General features: G+C 45.3%; 1 protein-coding gene across 9 annotated transcripts in view; it reads right to left on the bottom strand.

The window, feature by feature from the left end:
- Positions 1 to 212, bottom strand: part of Dlgap4 (DLG associated protein 4) — a 189,908-nt gene extending 189,696 nt beyond the window's left edge. For 3 of the 9 annotated variants that reach the window (XM_048810990.1, XM_048810989.1, XM_048810987.1), the window contains exon 1: positions 167 to 197. The gene's annotated coding sequence lies outside the window, so the exon portion shown is untranslated. Of the gene's footprint in view, positions 1 to 166 lie in introns of all 9 variants that reach the window. The other 6 variants (XM_048810995.1, XM_048810994.1, XM_048810991.1 and 3 more) reach the window with 5 other exon arrangements.
- Between the last annotated feature and the right edge of the window lie 21,198 nt (positions 213 to 21,410).

Here is a 21,410-nt window from a genome sequence, read left to right on the forward strand (position 1 = left end):
GGGCTCCGAGGACGCGCCCGGCAGGGGGAGGGGGCTTCTCTGCGCCAGCACCGCCCCCGGCCGGGAGGGCTCGGGAGGAGACGGGATGGGGGCTCTGCCGAGGGACGGGGCGCGCCGGCTCGAGAAAGGGACTCGGGGCCACCGCGCGCCACCCCCGCGCCCTCACCTGCGCCGGGCGCCTGGGCCGCCTCCGGCCCGCTCCGCCGCTGCGCTGCGCCGCCGCCGCCGCCGCCGCCCGGTCCGCTCGCAGGTACGCCCGCCTAGGCCCCGGCCCCGGCCCGCGGGCGCCCCATGCCTCTCCTCCGGCCGGCGCGGCGCCCCAGATGCGGCTGCGGGAGGAGGAGCCCGCGGCCCCGGCTCCCCGAGAGCGGCGGGAGGGGCGGGGGGCGGGGAGATGCGCGCGGGGGAGGGGGCCGCGCGGCTGCGCCCAAAACCAGGCGCGGATCCGGCCGCGGGCCCGGGGCTGCTGGGGGAGAGCGGGGGCCGCGCGGTTCCCGGCGCCTCACTCCCACTCACGCCCCCGCAACCCGGGGACAGCGGGAGGGTCTCCGCAGCTGTGGACGCCCTGTCGCTAGTCAGAAGAGTGCTTGGAAATCTGTGGCTGGTGGTCCAGAGAGGGTAGGCTATTGAAACAAAGTAACACAGCGCTGGCCGCGTTGGCGCGGGAACTTGGAACCCCAGGCTATGGGAGAGGGCCGGCAGGAACCTGTGTTCACTATCGCTGCATCTTGGAGGAAGGAAACTGAGTCCCACAGAGGACGAGACCATCCTGGGTCACATCGCCGGGAGTCAGAAGACCCCTCCCGTTTTGGGCTCCTGTCTCTGTGAATGGGTGCCCCCTCCTGGTGACCTGTTTCCTGCAGAACCCTCTCCCATGTGCCCTCTTGTCTCAAGCAGTACTAGGGTTAAAAACAGTCTCTGGAGTCAGGTAGCGGGGATGGTTGTAGGCTGAGTACCTGTCCTACCTCTCCTGAGGTTCTGTGACCACAGACTGCCTTTCTCTGAGCCCCATTTTCTCCACCTGTAAAATGGGACAACAGGAGTATCTATTGCCAACTTGAGTAAAGAAACCAAAGAGATAAAGATTGTAAGTAAGCTCTTTGATGATGCCAAGCATTCAGTGGATGTCAAATGCATGTGCCTGTCTCCCCTGGCTCCCACACAGAGCCAAAGCTGGAAAACACCAGTTGAACGAAGAAGAGTCAGCCCTTTTCCCAGTCTCATCCACCACCTGCCCACCTGTTCACAACCCCATCCAGATAGACTGTTCCAGTGTCCAGCCTCTGCCTTTCCCTGGCCTGCGTGGCCTTCCATCCTCTATCTAACAAACTCCTACTCATTCACCCAGACCCCAGGGATCAGTTTCTCATACTGTCAACTGGTCCATCCATGTCTGTCTTCTCCTCCCACAATCTGTGCTGTTTTGCTCTGTCTTCCGGCTCTGGCAACTGTGAAGAGAGTGTGCTCAGAGGAGATGGCAGGACCTATGCTACTCAAGAGGACTTCCTGGCAGAGGTGAAGCTTCTGCAAAGCCTCAGAGAAGAAGGGAGTTTGGGGCCCTCAGGAGAAAGGAGAGTATGTGACAGGAGAAAAGGTGGCTGTGGGTTTGGGCAGGATGCGAGGAATGAGGAGTGTGGGCTACATGGAGCAGTGGGAGAACTTTCTCCGCTGAGCTGGGGGCCATGGACAGCCAGGACAGCCAAGGGCTGGACAGTGACCTGGAACAGTATGGTCAGGTCGAAGATGAGCAAGCATTGCCCCCCAGATAAAGAGCCCTAGGAGAGTCCGCACAGATATCCATAGCAGCGCCATTTGTAGTAGTGAGAAGCTGGATGCAGCCTGACCGCCCGTCAGCTGTGAATAGTGATGACCAGACACTGGAAAACTTTCCACTCCACTGTCTCCAGAGCAGGTGAGCACAAGCCGCACAAACCCGTGAGGATTAAATCCCAAAATCACACTGTTGATTCAGCTTGTGGAAATTTAGTGTTTACACTTAGGTTTTGAGTACCCTTTGTCTCAATTTTATACTTCAGTTTTTAAAAATAAAAAATAGATATGAAAAAAGTAAGTTGAAGACAGAAAGCACAGTCTGATGCCAGATGTATAAAGTCTACAAACATGCAACACAATACGATTTATTACATAGGGACCCATACATGTGCAATACGGGTGTAAGAGCACTCACAGGCGTGATAAATAGCAAATCCAGGACAGTATGCCCCTGAGGGAAGGAGGGAGGGAGGGAATGTAATAGGGGTTTCAAATGTGCTTGAAATGGCTTATTTCTTAAGCTGGGTGGTGGATACATGGGTGTTTGTTATGCAGTTCTCTCATCTTTTTTGTGAAATATTTATATTGTGATAATACTATTTTTCTTTAATCAGTGCCTGGAAAGGCAATGGGGAGCCATTGCTGGTTCTTGAACAATGGGGCCTCAGGGTCAGTGGATTGGAAGAGGCAGGATTAGAAAAGGATGATTGTGGAAGGCTGGTGTGACAGTCCAGGGGAGAGGTGCAGAGGACTAAGTGGGAGTAAGAACAGGGTCGTGGGAGGTGGATAAGGATGGGAGAGATTTAGAGAAGTAAGCATTGGCCTTATTTAGGCAAGGGTCACAAACGTAAATGCTCTGGACAGGACAGGAGCATGAAGTAGTGGGGACTGTGACACTCTGCACCAGTCAATTATTGCCATGTAAGAGAGAAGGCCCAGCTGGGCATGGCAATGCATGCCTTTAATCCCAGCAGTTTGGGAGGCTGAGGCAGGAGAAGGCAAGTTGGAGGCCAGGCTCAGCAACTTAGCGAGACCTTGTTTCAAAAAATAAAAAGAAGCTGGGGATGTGACTCAGTGGTAAAGTGCCCTTGGGTTCAATACTTAGTACCAAAAAAGGAAAAAGAAAAAAGGCCCAGGGAGGCCACATCTCAATTTTTCAAGAAAAAACAGTAATTCCTACTTTTAAAATGCAAATGGAAAATTATGGCACATAGTTGAAAAACACTTCCTAGGGCCATCCTGAACAGGCTTGCAGTCTCTTCAGTGAGGCTGAGCTTTCCTGCCTGTGAGGCTGGGGAGGCTCACAGCCGGAGCAGCAATCAGGGAGGGCTTCCTGGAGGAACTGGCGCGGGGTGATGCGGGGGGAAGGTGCTTCAAGCTGAGAGAACAGCACTTGCAAAAAAAACAGGATTGAGCCAAGTAGACCTAAAGAAAGAAGGAACAGGGAACAGGCAGAGGTGGTTCACAGGGAGGAAACATGCCAGTCACGGCCTGAGCAGCACCTGACCTCATCAGCCATCAGGGAAATGTCACCCAACGCCACAGTGAGACGCTGGCACCCCAAGCCACGGTGAAAACGACGAAATCCAAGTCAGCGTTTTAGGCAGCTTTTTCATTGCTGTAACCAAAAAACCTAACAAGAACAACACAGAGGAGGGAAGCTTATTTGGGGCTCATGTTTCAGAGGCGCAGTCCATAGATGGCTGCTGTTGCTCTGGGCCCGAGCCGAGGCAGCACACCATGGCAGCGGGCGTGGTGGAGCAAAGCTGCCACAGCACAGGGCGGGCAGCCAGGAAGCAGAGAGCATGGGCAGGGGAGAGCGCAGGCAGGACAAAATACAACCCCCAGGGGCACACCTCCAGTGACTGGCTTCTTCCAGCCACACTCTGCCTGCCTACAGCCTACTTGATCCCTGTGAGTGGCGCAGTCCACTGATTAGGTCAAGGCCCTCGTAACCTGACCATTTCATCGTTTACCTCGGAACATTCTTCTTCTTCTTTTACTTCTATTTTTTTTTCTTTATTGGCAATGCTGGGACTCAAACCCACGGCCTCGTGCATGCTAGGCAAGCACTCTACCACTGAGCTATGTCCACAGTCCCCTCACCTCCGGACATTCTTACATTGTCTCACACATGAGCTCTTGAGGGACACCTCATACCTAAACCATAACAGTCAGACAGTACCCAAAGCCGGTGAAGTGTAGCCCCATGGCAGCCTTAACATACTGCTGATAGAGGGTGCACTGGCACACCCACTAGACCCCACAATTCCTGCTTTTCAAACTTTAATGTGCAGGTGATCCCACAGGGGCCTTGTGAAATTGCAGATTGCTATTACATGGGTCCAGAGCAGGACCTGAGATTCTGCATTTCTAACAAGTTCCCAGGGATTGCAGGGCTGATGATCCTTGGACTGCATTTTACAAAGCATTAGGAAAAATGCACAGGAATAGCCCTAGCAGCACTATTTGTAATAGCAGAAGACCTGAAAACAACCCCATGATCAATTGACAGGAAAATAAATAATAGTAGTATAGTCACACATAGCTTTCAAACGACTAAATCACAACTCTTCACAACATAGACATGCTGATCAACATAGCATTGAGTTTTACAAAAGGACTATATGTGGTAAGCACCTTTTAACATGAAATGAATAAACAAATTAAAACAAACAACGTATTATTTAGGTGTTTGTACATGTACTAAAACTAGAAATAAGGAAACCAGAGAAGGATAAACTTAAAATTCAGAATCTTAGTGACCTCTAAGAGAGTGCTAGGGATGGGGACAGCACGGAGGAGATATCAGGTATCAGTTCTGTCCTAGCTTGCGGGGTGGGCAGCACCTCCGGGCGCTTGTATTTTTCACAATCTTGCATCATATACATTGGGCCATGTGTGGACCAAGGCTGAGAGCATATCGTGAACCTAAGGCTCCTATTAGCTCAATTATGTTTATCTAAGACCTGTACTTAACAGAGAGGCAGAGACTCAAAGAGAGATGGAGAGGGCTGGGGCTGTGGCTCAGTGGCAAAGCACTTGCCTAGTACGTGGGAGGCACTGGGTTCAGACCTCAGCACCATGTTAGAAAAAGAGAAAAGGAAGAAGGAAGGGAGGGAGGGAGGAAGGGAGGAAGGAAGGAAGGAGGGAAGATATTGTGTCCATCTACAACTAAAAATATTAAAAGAGGGAGAAAGAGAGAGAGACACTGAGATGGGGAGAGAGTGGACTGTGGGCATGGACCGTGTGGGAGAGGGTGGTTAAACACTAGCATGGCCTGGCGATCAGGGGCAATCAGGCCTCTGAGGGAAGTCGGTGTAGAAGTTGTGGCACTAGGGGACATTTGCCGACCCAACCCAGAGGCAGGAAGGGAGCCAGTGTGGTGGGAAGAGTCTGTGGTGTCAGGGGCCTCCAGGGGTCTCCCCCAGTCCTGCCACAAACCTGCCAGCTCAGATCATGCTGGTGCCAGAGCTGAAGGCTTCAGGAAGGACCCCAAAAGAGGACAGAATAACTGATCCAAACCAGAAAATTGTCCTAGTGGAGAAAGTCCCCTTGGCAGCAGGTAACATCCTGCCCTTGAAGACGACTAACTCTGGTAATGACCATTCTAGGTAATGATGAGACCTGGTTTGTACCAAAACAGATACACCCAGGTCAGTCAAGACAAATCTAGGGAGTGGCCAGCCCCAGCACTGTCCTCCTGATCAGTCATATATCTGGACAGGCTGGGCCAGCTCCCCCAGGACACAAAGAGGAAGGCGCCTCACAGGCTGTCCTGGGCTCAAGGTCCCTGTAGGGAGCATCCTGCTCCAGTCTGCTCCTCTCCATCCAACCTTCACACCAGTCCCAGAGAGAGCTTTCTGGCACAGATTGGACTGTCTTCCCCTGCGTGGAGCCCTGCATTGCCTCCCCAGCACCTGGGGATTTACTCTGAGCTCCTTGGTCTGGTATTCAAAGCTCTTCACCATTTGGCTTTTTCACTCTCTCCTAACTCAGTTCTGGTCTAATCCCCTGACTCAGGTACAGGCTCTGCAGTGTCTCCCAAAGACAATGAGGTGTTTCACACTCAGCCTTTACTAGAATGCCTCTTCCTTCATTGTTCAGTTGCCTTTCAAAGTCCAATTCCATTGTCATCTACTCTGAGGAAATCTCTGACTTCTGTGTTCTACTCCCATTCCCAAAGTACTTGACCATGACAAAGAATCACCACGTGTCAAGCACCATATAGCAATTGGCTTCTGGGGCCTGCCTTGGATTCCAGCTGGTAGACAGCTTTCCAAACACTGGCCCACTGTAGGTGCCCCCCACATTGTTCTGCTTGTCTGCCTGACAGCGTTTCCTGAGGTTGCTGGAGGTGGCCCAGCCCAAGCTCAAGGGAGCTTGAAAATGCAGGCAAGTGAACACCCCCAGAAGAACCTTCCATCACTTCCTGGGAATGGAAGTCATGGGCAAATGCTCAGCTTCCCAGCCTTCAGGGAGATAGTTTTGGGGGTGTTCACCACCATTCCTCAGAAGATGCCCAGCTGGATGGTGTCCAGCTGCCCACACTGGTCACCTGCTCACCAGTGAGCACTCACTTCCTGACTTTCTCTCCCCCCATCTCATTCTTTGCACCCTTTCTCTGCTGCTTCCTAGGATCACTTCCCGAATAAACTATAAGCATCTCGAAGTTGCTTTGGGGGGACCCAACTTTAGACACACCTGTTTGCTTTCATTGCTCCCACAAGACTGGAAGTAGCTCCTTGAAGTTCAGGGTCACCTCAAGTTCTTCTCCAGTTGTGGTGTTTGACAGTCTGGGTTGCTCCATGACAGTGCCCCTTGTCTCCGTGGCACCTTACACCCACAGGCTCAGCCAAAACGGTAGACCATCTCAAGTGGTTGTTAGTGAGGCCTGTCCTAGGCGAAGGGCGAGGCAGGGCTTGCCCCTCCCTTCCTTCTTCTTCCCTGTGTTTTTCAAATGTTCCAAGTGTTCATATCTATTCCTCTGCTTTGTTTTGCTTTGTTTTCACAGTGTGGAAGGAGTGTGGGCTCTAGAGTGAACGGGCCTGGAATCAGATTTTGGCTCTGCCACAACTGGCTGTGATTGGGTGCACATTACCCAACCTCACTGAGCCTCAGTTTCCACATGTGGGAAACGGACATAAACACAAACCCCTGCTTGACAGAGTGGCCATGACTTATAAGATGAAGCACTTTGTAAACCCTGAAGTGCGTTGCAAGGCTGAGTTATCCTTATCCCTGGGGCTGGCAGTAGGCCTGGCATGGAGGAGGTGCCTGAAAAATGTTTGGAGAACAAACTGATTGAAGCTAGGAATGGAAATCCCACAGTGTTCCTTATCTCATTCATTCACTCACTCACTCATTCATTCAGGGCTCACTTGGGGCCAAGCCTGTGCTGAGTACTGGCAAAGCAGAGTTGTGTGAGGAACATCTCTGGCCTAAGGGAGACTGTGATCTTCAGAGTGGACCCACGAGAACCCAGCTCTCATGGAGGGGCCCTGGATGAACATCCAGAATAGAAAGAAGTGAAGCCTGGAGGCACAAGATGAGCCTGATGAGCAAGGGGAGGACGGAGAGGATAGCCCATCACAAGGGCGTGAGCAGGGACCGGAGGCCAGAATGGGGCACACACAGACCACAACTGCAAGCTCGTGGAGGTGAAGGGTAAGTGCAAAGGTGAAGCCAGGAAGGTGAGCAGGGATGCATTATGGTGACCTCAAAGTCCTCACAAGGAATAGGGACTTCAACTGCAGGTGATGGGAGCTATCGAAAATGAGGATGAGTTTGGAAAACTCTGTCTTTCTTTGTGAACTTGAGAAACTCATTTTGCCTCCCAGGGCCTCATTTTCTTCATCTGTACCACGGGGCGGGGCGGGGGGCCGGGCGGGGGGCGGTGAATCCCACAACAAAGTGGGTGTGTGGCAGAGAAGCAGGGTGCTCACTGGTCATGAGGGGGAGTTGATGAGTGAGTTTCTGCCTGGCTCAGGAGACCCTAGGCCTTTGCTCGCAATGTTCTGCACCTGGACCCCATCAGCCCCCAATCTTGCCTATTCCCTCCCTCACCCCTCTCACCCACAGACCAACAGGCTAGAGGCCTGGGGCTTTCTTGGGGCCACCTGGTGAGACAAACACACAACCAAGGCCAACACTGTGTCTCTGCTCTGTGATGCCAAAAATGTTTTTTCTCTGCCCCTCAGTATGGATTCGCCTCCAGGGCCTGCCCTCATATTCTCTGTGATGAGGAGGCATCTGGGTCCCCTTTTCTCCTTGAAGGGCCAGAGCAGCCTGCCTCTGCCTCCCAGATGCCCGAACCACCATCTGCTTCCACCCGAGCCCTCGGCTCTTTTCTTAAAATAATTCCTCCTGTTTCCTTGGAGACATCTCTCACATGGAAGAAAGGAAAGGAGGGAGGGAGGGAAAGAAGCAGGAGGACAGGTTGGATCCTGTTTCCTGAATACCTACTATGTGTCAGGCCTGACCCCTACCATCCTTCTCAGCTAGGGATTGCTCCCCACTTTTCAGATACAGAGCTGAGATGGGCAGAACTGACCTCCCTTATCCCATCTCACAGCAAATGAGAGAAGACCTAGGATTTGAACCCAGATCTGTTGGATTCAAAAGCCGAAGCTTATGTTGCATGGTACTGTGACTGTGAGGGAGAGTGTCTGGGACTGTGAGGGAGAGCCCTGCCCTTATTCTAGGCCCAAATATCCTGGCGAGGGCAATGTTCATCCTCCTCGACCTGGCTTCCTTCCTTGATTGAATTTAGAACACATTTATGGGTATCTGTTAGGCCTTGAACCAGCATGCAGTGAGAGGAGAGCTCTGATTTGAAAAAGACAAGGTCTTCTCCCTTGAAATATTCACACTTTGAGGATGGGGAGAATTAAAATGTGACCACTGGCCCATACATTTTCTGTGTACATCAGCAAAGGCTTCAGAGGGACCATTTCAGCTGCTCCTCCTAATACCCCAGCCACTAGGATTTAAGAGCCTCATTTTTCAGAGAAGAAACTGAGTCCCAATGAAATAAATTCATTTCTTGAAGGATTCATAGGGAAGAAGTGGTGCCACCAGGATGAAGTCCCAGGTTTTGCCAGAAAATGATTTTCTGTAATGGCCCCAAGACCCATACAAAGCACTGCTGTGGGGTGCAGGGACTTGTGGTGGGAGCTCAAGGACCCCAGGTAAAGAGGAAGAAATGAAAGGATCTGGACACATGGATCTCAGCCCTGTTTTGGCCTCAGTTCTTGCAAGCAGTCCCAAAACTGACATCACCAGGGAAAATGACACCACCCACCCAAGCACCTGCTTTTGCTAGTGAATCCCCCTCACAGAAGCTTATAGTAGACATCTGGTCAACCCTAACCCCTCGCATCCTCTTTTGACCTTACCCAAGACACCTATCTAGTTGCCCCCACTAATTCAGATCTTGAGTTTAGAGGCAGCTATCACATCTGATGGCTAAGCCTAGACAGGAGAGGCTTTCTGCAAAGATTTCAGGCGGGAAGTGGGAGCACATCAACACGGGTAGGTGCTGGGTGTGCCGAGTTCCACTTGCCTTTTGTGTCCAGTGCTAGAGGGCCATGGCTCACACTCTGCAGTGCAGGTCTTACCACAGGGTCCGTGACAACCCTGCAGCAGGCACAGAACAAAGGAAGGGAATTCTAGGTGAGGGCCTGGCTCAAACAGAAGGAAGAGGCAGGAGGTTCAGGGAGAAGCAAACACCCAAGTGTGACACAGGAGAGTGGCAGAGATGGGACTCGCACAGGGGTTTTCAATAGGAAAGACTCTGCGTGCCCACTAAGCAGTGCATCCTTCATCTGGGGGAGCAAAGGGGAGACATCCTAGAATTCAGAGAACATGGATTCATGCAGATCTCTCTGGTGGCCAGTGTGGAGGAGGACTGTCAAAAGGGGGTGGGAGGGGAGCAGAAGCCCTGGAGGGAAGGGAAAAGTGGGAGAGATGCCATGCAGGTAGAATCAGCACTGGTGCTGATGGATCCCCTTGGGGGGTGAGGGAAGAGGAGACAAAAATGAGGCTCTGGGTTTTGGCAGGGTGACTTTTGTGAGATGACTGAAAGATACAGTACTGCTTCTGTGGTCTCCATGTCTTGCAGTTTACAAAGAGCTGCCAGTTCACAATTTCCCTGGAACTTTCTAAAGACCGTGTGAAGGTTGAATAAAAGAAGTGTCATTTTTCTCAGAGGGAAAACTTGAAGGTCAGAGAGTGGTGATAACTGACCCACTCGTCCTCCAAGAAGGGGAGGAGCAGGTATTCTGCCCTGAGCCCAAAGTTTTCTCCTGCACCCAAGTAGCCTCCAGCCATGCAGAGGCTTGCAAGATGTCCAGGAAAACTGCCAAGCATGGGGGAGGCTGGGCCTGGAGCAACAGAATGACCAGCAGCATGGAGTGGATGCGGTCATTCAATGAGAAGGCCTTGAGAGACATAAGGCCATCACTGGGTGGCACCTCAAGAAACAGTAAGCTTCACGAGTTAAGCCAAAGAGGCTAAAAGTACATGATCTGGGAAGTAGAAGGCAAGCTAGAGAGTGACATGGGACAGAAGCCAGGGAGGACTGAGCTTCCAGAAGGAGAAAGTGGCCAGCGGCATTATGAAATGCAGACTGTTTCTGTTCTGTCAGCATCTGGGCCCTTGGGGGGGGAGGCGGTCCAAGGAGACAATGAATATACTTAATTATTATAAAATTATGGACAGAGGCCAGGGATAATTGTTCTGGTCCTGGCTTTGCCACCTCTCCAGGTGGTCTTGGACAGATCCTTTTCCCTTTCTACACCCACGTTTTTCCCTCAATCCAATAAAAATTCTCCCATTTTGGAAACATCATTTTATTCATTCAATTAATTTGAGAAATATTCATTGAGAACCTACTATATGCCAGATACTGTTATAAGAATTTCAGAGACTTCAGTAAACTAAATGATAAAGAACTTACCTGCATGGAACATGCATCAAGCCGAGGGGATTGATCAGTAAGCAAAAAATATAAGAAGTAAGCGAATGACACAGTTTATTAGATTGTTACAAAGTTCTATTTTTTTTTTAAAAGTAGATCAGGGTAAGAGAAATAGGGAGTGCTAGAGACATTGCTGATTATTAATTATAATAGAATAGTCAGGTTGAACTCACCGAGAAAGTAATATTTGAGGAAAAGAGTAATGGGGATGTCCTTGCCGATGTCTGGGGTAAAAGTGTTCCAGATGGAGGAAGCAGTCAATGCAAAGCCTGTAAGGTGAGAAATAAATCTCCCTTCCTGTAAAATGCTCGATTTTTTTTAAAAAAAAACTATGTGGAAATAGACAAATCTTAAAGAGAGAAGAGATACTTTCTTATGCCAGAAACAAAGCCAGAACACGAGACCAAAGAGATAAGCCTACACTAACGCTGCAGGATGTCACACTTAGGTAACAAGAAGCCCTCGACCATGTAGGGCGGAGAGCCAAATGAGCCGGAGATCACCCCACATAAATTATGGGCTCAGAAAAGGCTACACCACTGACAAGAGAGTGGATTTTGCTGTTTTTGTTGTTTCCGTTGTTTTTGTACTTCCAGCCCTGGAAATGAACTCAAGGTTGCTTCACCACTGAACTACGTCCCCAGTTCTTTTTATTTTGAGACAGAGTCACTTGAGAATTTTGTTAAGTTACTGAGGCTGGCCTGAACCTGTGATCTTCCCATTTGCTAGAATTACAGGCATGTGCAAAGTGCATGTGCCAGCTAAGGTAGATTTTTTGTTTGTTTTAAATCCTGCCCCATGGAGGTAGACATGTCTATCTCAGCCTTGGTTTAAGTGGTATTAAAGAAAAACAAGAAGTTTTTCTGAGAAGTTGTAGATCTTGAGTGGCTCTCACATGGATTCTAGGCCTGAATTTTAAGTATTAGTATTACTCAAAAAATTTAAGCTGAGAATTTCAAGTTAAAATAAATCTGAAAATTGGGGCTGGGGATGTGGCTCAAGCGGTAGCGCGCTCGCCTGGTGTGCGTACGACCCGGGTTCGATCCTCAGCACCACATACAAACAAGGATGTTGTGTCCGCCAAAAACTAAAAAATAAATGTTAAAAATTCTCTCTCTCTCTCTCTCTCTCTCTCTCTCTCTCTCTCTCCTCTCTCTTTAAAAAAAAAAAATTTAAAAAAAAAATAATAAATAAATCTGAAAATTAAGAAAGCCAAAAGATTGTTCTGTGGCAGGGTGAGGGGGTGGGAGAAATAGAGACAGAGAGACAGAGGAGAGAATGGGAACAAAGTCTAAACCTCGATAGGCATGGTGGCACGCCTGTAATCTCAGAAGTTTGGAAGGCTGAGACAGGAGGATCTTGAGTTCAAAACCAGCCTCAGCAAAAGTGAGGTGCTAAGCAACTCAGTGAGACCCTGCCTCTAAATGAAAATACAAAATAGGCTGGAGATATGGCTCAGTGGTTGAGTGTCCTTAAGTTCAAACCCCAGTCTCCCCTCAAAAAAAAATTTAAACCTTAAGAATGAGGAATAATCATCACTACAGATGCTATGGATATTTAAAAGGTAGTAAGAAAATATCATAAACAGCTTTATTCCAAAAATTGAATAAGTTACTGGAAAAGATTACATTCCTTGAAAAAATTACTTAAAAGAAGAAATGAAAAATCAGAATAGCCTTATAAATCTGTCAAATTTATTTCCTGACTCAGTTTATAAATTCAGCCTAAGCTTGTAATTAAGCTGAGGAGGATATTATAAGGAAGAAAAAGTATAAGCCAACATTTCCATGAATGAAGATGCAAAAATACTAAAGAAAATATTAATTTAACAAATCTAATTATAAATAAAAGTGTGATGTATCATGACAAAATGTAATTTATCCCATGAATGCAAAGCTAATTTGCCATTCAAAAATCAATATAGTGCAACAGAAAGTTTTAAAAATGATAATTTCAGAAGATGTGGAAAATTTTTTGGTAACATTCAACACCCATTCATGAAAACAAATTCTCAGCACACAGGGAATTAAAGGAGACCTCCTTAATCTTATAAAGGGCATCACAAAACCCTTCCACTAACTTACTATCTATCAGTGAAAAATGGAATGATTTTCCCTTCAAATTGTCCACCATCGCCATCATTATTCAACATGGTATTAGAGCCTCTAGCCAGTGCGATAAGGGAATTAAAAAATGTTCAAATTGGAACAGAAGAAGTATAAACATCTGTATATCATGTAGTATACAGATAACATATTGCATATGTGGAAAATCCAAAAGGATCTATACAACATTGGAGATAAAAAGTGAATTTGATAAGTTCTCTGTATTAAAAACCAATATTCAAAACAATGATATTTTTATAGATGAACAACGAAACATTAAAAGTAAAATTTAAATAAATTATACCATTACAATAGCACGCAAACCCATCAAATATCCATGAATATCTCTAATGAAAGATATGTGAGACTTCTACACTAAAAATTACAAAACTTTGCTGAGAGAAATGTATTGAAGAAAAAAATAAGATGCTCATGGATTGGAGCACTAACCATTGAAAGATATCAATCACAATTGAAATCCTATTAGGATTTTGATAAGCTCATTCTAAAATATATATGAAAATTCAAAGGACTTTCAACTGGAGAGACTATATTGAAGAAGAAGAATAAAGCCACACAACTAACATTATTATATTGCAGGATATGTTAAAAAATATGGATGGAAGAAAATATTTGGAACAAAGGGCCAGCATATAGGATACATAAAACAATTAAAAACAAACAGGGGTGCTGAGGTTGTGGCTCAGTGGTAGAGGGCTCACCTAGCATGGGTTCGATTCTCAGCACTGCATATAAATAAATAAAATAAAGATTTATTGACAACTAAGAATATATATATATAAAACGAGGGACACACAAGGAAAAGTACAAGTTAAACTGGGAAAATCTGAATAAGATCAGTAGATTGTGTCACTATTTACCTCCTAGATGTGAAACTATAGTTTTGCAAAATGTTACCATCAGGGGAAACTGACTAAGGGGAACTCTACTATTCTTTACAACTGCATAAAGATCTACAATTACCCCAAGATAAAAATTTTAATTAAAAACAAATATTGTAATCGAGACAGTGTGGCATTAGTGCAAAGAGAGGCAAACAGATCAAGGATACAGAATGAATCCTAAATCAGACCCTCACATTCACCTGGCTAGCAAGCTTCCCCTGCAATTCTGTGGGGGAAGGGATGGTCTTTTCAAAAAAAAAAAAAAAAATGGAGCTGCCAAAGCTAAATATCCATAGAGAAAACAAATCTTGACTTTTACACAAAAATTAATTCAAGGTAGACATAGATCTAGCTACAAAAACTAAAACATTAAGATTTCTAAGAGAAAACATGGATGCTTAAAGATCATTGCTTAAAGATTTCTTCAAAGATAAAAGAAACATCAGTGACAAAAGAAAAGAATGATAAATAGACTTCATTTAAATTGAACTCTTTGTTTAGGAGACATAAAGATAAGCTTTAGACTGGGAAAAAAGTATGTTTTCAATACACACACCCAACTCATGGCTCCTAGCCAGAAAAGAACTCCTAAGATTCTATCCAAAAAAAGACCAATAATCCAATTTGTTTTTTGTTGTTTATTTTGTTTTGTTTTGGTACCAGAGATTAAACACGGGAGGGCTTTGCCATTGAACTACATCCCCAGCCCTTTTTATTTTTTATATTGAGATAAGATCTTGCTAAGGTCCTCACCAAGTTGCTAAGGCTAGCCTTGAACTTGAAATCCTCCTGGTCAGCCTCCTGAGTTATTGGGATTACAGGCACCATGTCTGACAACCTGATTTTTAAAAATATACATTAGAACAGTTTAATGCTTACATTTTGATGGCTCAGTCACCCCCACCACACCCTGCCTCAATAGGTGAACTGGGCAGCATAGGACACAAGCTATAGGTCCATCACACTTCTACCATCCTCAGTGGGAGGAGGTGGGGCCAACTCAGGCCTCTAGATAGGCCCCAGAAGAAAAAGGCCCACAAAACTAGGTCTGAGAGATCTCATGGTGGCAAGTTTCAAATTTATGTCAGGACTGGATGAGACCTTGATTGAACATTTCTTTAGAACACAGGATTTCCTGAGTGGGGGATCAGCCTTGGACCTCAGTGCTGCTGACCAAGAAGCTACTCCAAGGCCTAATGAGCCACCATGGGCACAGATGAGCAAGGTGGCAAGATGAGGAAATGCCTGGCACTCAGTTGTATGGTGTTAGATCCTCTGGTGGTCACTACAAACCGTCCCCCCACTCTGATCAATGATGACTAATGAGATTCTCCATGTAATCAGGGACCCAGGTATGAGGAAGCCCTCAGTAGGCAGCTCACAGGTGGGTGCAGAAATAACATTTTGTTGTATGGTTTAGATATGCAGTGTCCCCTAAAGCTCATGAGTGAGAAAATACAAGAAGGTTTAGAGGTGAAATGATTGTGTTGTGAGAGTCTTAACCTAATCAGTGCATTAATCCCCTGATAGAAATTAACTGGGTGGTAACTGCAGGTAGGTTGGGTTTGGCTGGAGGAGATGAATTGTTGGGGCATGCCCTTGGGGTGTATATTTTGTCCCTGATTGGTACTCTCTTTTTCTCACTCTCCCCACCACCCCCACTCTTTACTGTTGATCATGTCCTGAGCTGCTTTCCTCCATCACACTCTTCTGCCATCATGTTCTGCCTCATCTTGAGTCCAGAGCAATGAAGCCAGTCGTCCGTGGACTGAGACCTCTGAAACCGTGAGCCCCAAATAAACTTTTTCATCTCTAAAATTGTTCTTGTCAGGTCTTTTGGTCACAGAAACAACAACAAAAAGCTGAATAAAACACATTTTTAAACTCAGTTCTTTTAAAAAAATTTTTTAGTTGTCGAAAGACCTTTACTTTATATATTTATATGCAGTGCTGAGAATCAAACCCAGTGCCTCCTACATGCCAGGCAAGTGCACTACTGCTGAGCCCCAGCCCCAGCTAAACTCAGTTTTCATGATCAGATGAGAAACTTAGGCACAGCAGGATTTGTTGTGACTTTCCCAAATTAAAGAGAACATAAGTGATGATATCAAGATTTGAATTCAGGTAATCTGACTCCAGAACTGTCAATGGGAGAAACGTGATTTCTGGGTTTACTAGATCCAGAAGCCATGTTTTGAAAGACTCCATCTTACAACAGTAAAAATATAAATAAATAAACATGTACATTAAGTGAAATATTTCTTGAATATTTAGCTATAGATTTTTAGAACTAGAAGGTATCTTGGAGGTCATTTAGCTCAAAATCATTTATCACCACTGTGCACAAAGTTCAACAGGATTTCCTGAAGTACCCCAAGTCTGCAAACAGTAGAACACAAACAAATACAAATCCACAATCTTTTACATGCAACACGAAAGCCCAAGGAACCTTGTAAACTGAACATTTTTCTTTTGCAGTTAATTGGTGGTTGACTCATTTGTAGGCAAAAAAAATCTGACCTCAATAGATACGAGGTTGCTTTATACCAATTAGTATAAATATTTACATGTTTTGCTGCACAAATATCAATTAGTTTTATAACAGGGGCTGCCCTAGACTCAGTGGTATCCTGGAGCCAATCTGTTTAGGCTCATGGAAACAATTTGTTAAATATTTAAGGATTTCATGAGCCATTCAGTTGGTAGTTTGAAGTTGGCCATAGTTAGATTATTCATGAGAAAATACTACAAATCACACCTTATTTATTTATTTTAATTTTTGAGAACCAGTTTACCAGAACACTTCTGCCCTAGACTATGCTAGAGGTTATATAATGTAGAAATGAACTACTTTACTTTTTTGGTGAATTAAAATTAATTCTAAACTCAGAAAAAGGAGTAACAGACTTGAACACATATGAAATAGGTCAAATTATCCAAAACATAAGAAGATATTCCATATCATGAATTATCTGGCAAATACTAATTAAAACCACAATAAGGGCTGGGGTTGTGGCTCAGCGGTTGAGTGCCCGCCTCACACGTGAAAGACCCTGGGTTCGATCCTCAGCACCGCATACAAAAATAAACAAGTGAAATAAAGGTGTTGTGTCCAACTACAACTAAAAAATAAATATTAAAAAAATAAAACCACAATGAAATACTATTACACCTCTGACAAATGGCAAAAATTAAAAACTGACAATGCTAACACTGCGAGAATGTAGAGCCACTGGGACTCTCACACATGACTGGTGGAGAGGGATTTGACCCAACCACTTGAGAAAACATTGGCAGTGTCCCTGAGCCAAATATCCACACACTCCATCTCCCAAGAATCTCACTCCTGGGTATTTACCCAATAAAAATAAATGCTATGTTCACCCAAAGCATTACTTAAGAATGTTCACGGAAGCTTTATTTATAACAGTGCCAAACTGGATATTGCCCAAATGGCCATCAACAAGTGAATGCATAGATGAATTGCGGAATGTTCATGCAATGGAATACTACACAGAAATGAGACTGAGCAAATGACAAACACACATTATAACACAAGTGAATCTCCCAGACATACACCAGGATAAACAATATTACATGGCCCCACTTGTATAACATTTCACAACAGATCAGTAATTTGGTAGAAGTTCAAATAGCAGTTTCCTCTCTGGGTAGAGGTGACTAGAAATGAAGATGCAGAAACTTTCTGGAATGCTGAGAATTTTCTATATCTCAATTCAGATAAGAGTTGTGTGGATGTTTGCCTATTAAAATGTACATTCAAGATTAATGTGTTTTATTGTATGTATGTTTCCCTCAATAACAATTCAATTAAATGTTTTGCAAAAAAAGAAATTCATCCAGCTGTGCTCTTAAGACTCATGGATTTTACTGTTTTGAAAGGTGTAGCTCAATTTTTAAAGGTACAGAAAATAAGAAAATCAAGTCTTTGGTGCTCCCAGGTGCTCAACAGAAGCAAAATAAAATCTCCCTGCAAGAAAACACCCCCAGTCCAATCTTCAGTGAATTCCCACAGACGCAGGTCTAACTGGGAATTAAAATCCAAAGCTTCCAAGAAAAATGCCACCCTGAGCTAGTCAGAAGAATAGCAGACAACAGAGTTGGATCCCTTAAGACTTCAGATGTTGGCATTGTAGGATTCAGAATGTAAAATAAATAGATTCAAATGTTCAGAAAAATAAAAAAGGAAGTTGAAACAATGACAAAGGATCAAGAGACATTACAGAAACAACAGGCAGATTAAAACTGAAGCATGTCAACCTTTCAGAAATAAAGAAAAGTCATAATTGAAAATTAAAAACCATTGTCATTGTTGAACGGCAGGTGAACTTCAGCTGAAGAAGGGGAAAAAAAGTGACAAGAAGTCTGAAGAAATTGTCCAGAATGTGGGAGAGAGAGTGAGAGGGAAAGCGAGAGAATGTCACCACATAGAGGACAGAAGGAAAAGACCTAATAGTGCCTACTCAGAGTTCCAAGAGTAGACACTAGAGAGAAGGGGGAGAGGGAGTATTCAAAGGACTTTCCATAACTGATGAAAGACATCTGTCCTCAGATTCAGGAGTTGAAATGAACCCCATGGAGGATACATGGCTCAAGTGGTAGCGCGCTGGCCTGGCATGTGCGAGGCACTGGGTTCAATCCTCAGCACCACATAAAAATAAATAAAGATGTTGTGTCCACCTAAAACAAAAAAATAAATATTAAAAAAAAAGTAAATAACAAAAGCAGCCTAGACGTCCCACAGTCAAATCACAGACCACCATTGACAAAGAGAAGGTATTAAAAATTCTATGTCCAATGAGGAGACACTTCTAGTACCAGGCAGGCTTCATGGATCTGAAACCCAAAGCCCCTAGCTGTCCCTGAGAGATGTCATCTGTCGCTTTGACTCAGAACATCTTTGAGGCAATTAATTGGTGATGTCAAGCTGAAAGTGGGAAATGTGCCCTTGATTGGGCCCTCGGTTCTCCAGGGCTGTTTACTACAAAGCCTCTTCTATAGCAGCACCATACATCTGGAACTGACTGGAAGCTGGGTGGGGCCCAGCTTCCCCCATGGGTCTTCTGGTGCCCAGTGTCTTCTCTCCTGTCCATTCTTCTCACAGGAGCAATAGTGATCTATTGAAAACATCACTTTGGCCAGGCACAATGGCACATGCCTGTAATCCCTGTGGCTCAGGAGGCTGACGCAAGAGGACTATGAGTTCAAAGCCAGCCTCAGCAACCTAGTAAGGCCCTAAGCAACTTAGTGAGAACCTGTTTCTAAATAAAAAAAAAAGACAAAAAAGGGCTGGGGATGTGGCTCAGTGGTTGAGCACCCCTGGGTTCAATCCTTAAGAAAAGAAAACATTATTCTGACCCTTCCCACTCCTCCGCTAAATCCTCTCCCATGGCCACCAACCACCTGCAGAATAAAGCCCTGGTTCCTTTAGCTGGCAAGCAGGCCCTTCAGAGCCAGCCCTGATCACATCTCCAAACTCCTGCCCCTCCACTCATGCCTACCCACTCCACTCAATGTTTTCTTAACACCTTGTGTCCTTTATTTTCTCTGCTATTCCCTCTGTCTGGGAAGCCCTCCTCCTCTTAAGTATCTTGAACATTGATGTTCGTCCTTTAAGATTTTGTTTAAATGTCACACACTCGCAAAGGACTGCCCACCACCAGCTGTCATTGCCCCATAATGTAACTCCAACTTTATGTAGACCTGTATTCCAACATTCATGGTGTTTTTTTTCTATAACTGCAATGATGTGCTTAAGCTATCCCATTGAAATTGCCATAGACTGAGCATATGGAGGCAGGGACCGAGTCCGCCCTTATCTGTGCTGCCAGGGGTAGGAAGGCAGCATGGACTGTGGAACACAAACAGTTGAAATTACCCTGTGAGATCCAATTACCCCAGAAGTGCAGTATTTGTGGGTTTGCTTTTACCTATGGAAAGATCTGGGGACTGGGGCGAGGGCTGTAGCTCAGTGGCAAAGGTGCTTGTCTAGGATGTATGAGGCACTGGGTTTGATCCTTAGCACCTCATAAAAATAAGCAAATAAAATAAAGGCACACTATCCATCTACAACCACACACACACACACACACACACACAAAAAAAAATCCGGGAAGCTTCTCAACTCACCTTATTTGTCCTCCAGGGCACACATCCATTGAATGAAAGGGCAGGTGGAGTCAACTATGCCTTTTAAATTTCTTTTCCCTCTCTCTTTTTTTGCTCAGGCTATGGTTGAACTTATATAAGTTAAATGTACATGTGATTTAACTGAACTGTTGAATAAAAGAAAAAACAGATGAATGGAAGAGCAGATGGGTAGAAAGATTTATAAGAGCATGCCTGAATAACAATAACAAAAGTACTAATGCCAATACTAATAGGTAACATTCACTGAATACTTAATATGTTCTGGGAATTACTCTAGACACATTATATCTATTAATTCATTGAATCTTCAAACAGTTTCATGAGGTTTACATTATGATCTCTATTTTACAAATGATGAAACTGAGTCATAATAAAAATGAATAAAATATATAGGAGGGCTGGGTAAATGCAAGGAAAAAGAGATGGATGGATGAATGGATAAATGGGAGGATAGCTGGGTGGATGGTGGATGGTGGACGGTAGATAAATGGGAGAGAGAGAGTGACTGGATAAATAAAATAATGACTATTGTTCCATGTGCAGCTCAAGCTCTGCTTTGTTAGCTCCAGTCTGGTCTGGATCTTGGAAGCTGACCCCAACCCAAGCTGCTTGTTCTTGTGTGCACTTGGATTACTGCATGTTCAAGGCTAACTGCCCACCCACCATGGTCTTGAGGCAATCACTTACCCAAATGTTCTAATTTGGATGGCCAACCTCTACCTACTGTATTCAGTAGTTAACTGTGATTGTAGAAAATTATACAGCCAAAGATGTCCACAACAATTTCCTAATTCTACATGCTATCCCAGGGAGACGTGAGGTATATGTCCCTCTATCTATCTTTCTTTCTTTTTTTAGTTATACATGGACACAATATCTTTAATTTTGTTTATTTTTCTGTGGTGCTGAGGATTGAACTCAGTGCCTCACATGTGCAAGGCAAGTGCTCTGCCACTAAGCCACAACCCCAGCCCCCTCCATCTTTCATTTGGGTGAGCTTGTGACTATATATAAGTGATGGAGGGCTTATGTGATTTCCAAGGGTAGGTCATAAAGGAAAATACAAGTTCTACTTGGCTCTCTTGGGACACTTGCTCTGGAAACCAACTGCTATGCTGTAAGGAAGCCAAACTAGCCCATGAGAAGACAGAGCATAAAAGGCCACATGGAACTATTGTGACTGACAGTCCAGCTAAGGTCCCAGCCAGCATCAGCTGCCAGGTATATGAATGAAGATACTCTAGATAATTGTACCTGTTGAGTCATCCCTGGCTACTGAAACTTCCCCAGCAAGACCTTGGACATTATGGAGCACATATCCCCAAATTCCCTGTCCAAATTCTTGACCTACAGAGTCTGCGAGCATATCAGAATGGTTAGTTTATGCCACTAAGCCTTAGAGTGATTTTTTTTCAGTAATGGTAACAGGAACATCCTCCCACTATCAGTCATGCTCTGCCTTGGTGATCCTCAGGG

Source organism: Marmota marmota, unplaced genomic scaffold, assembly GCF_001458135.2.
Source record: "Marmota marmota marmota unplaced genomic scaffold, marMar, whole genome shotgun sequence".
Taxonomy (NCBI): domain Eukaryota; kingdom Metazoa; phylum Chordata; class Mammalia; order Rodentia; family Sciuridae; genus Marmota; species Marmota marmota.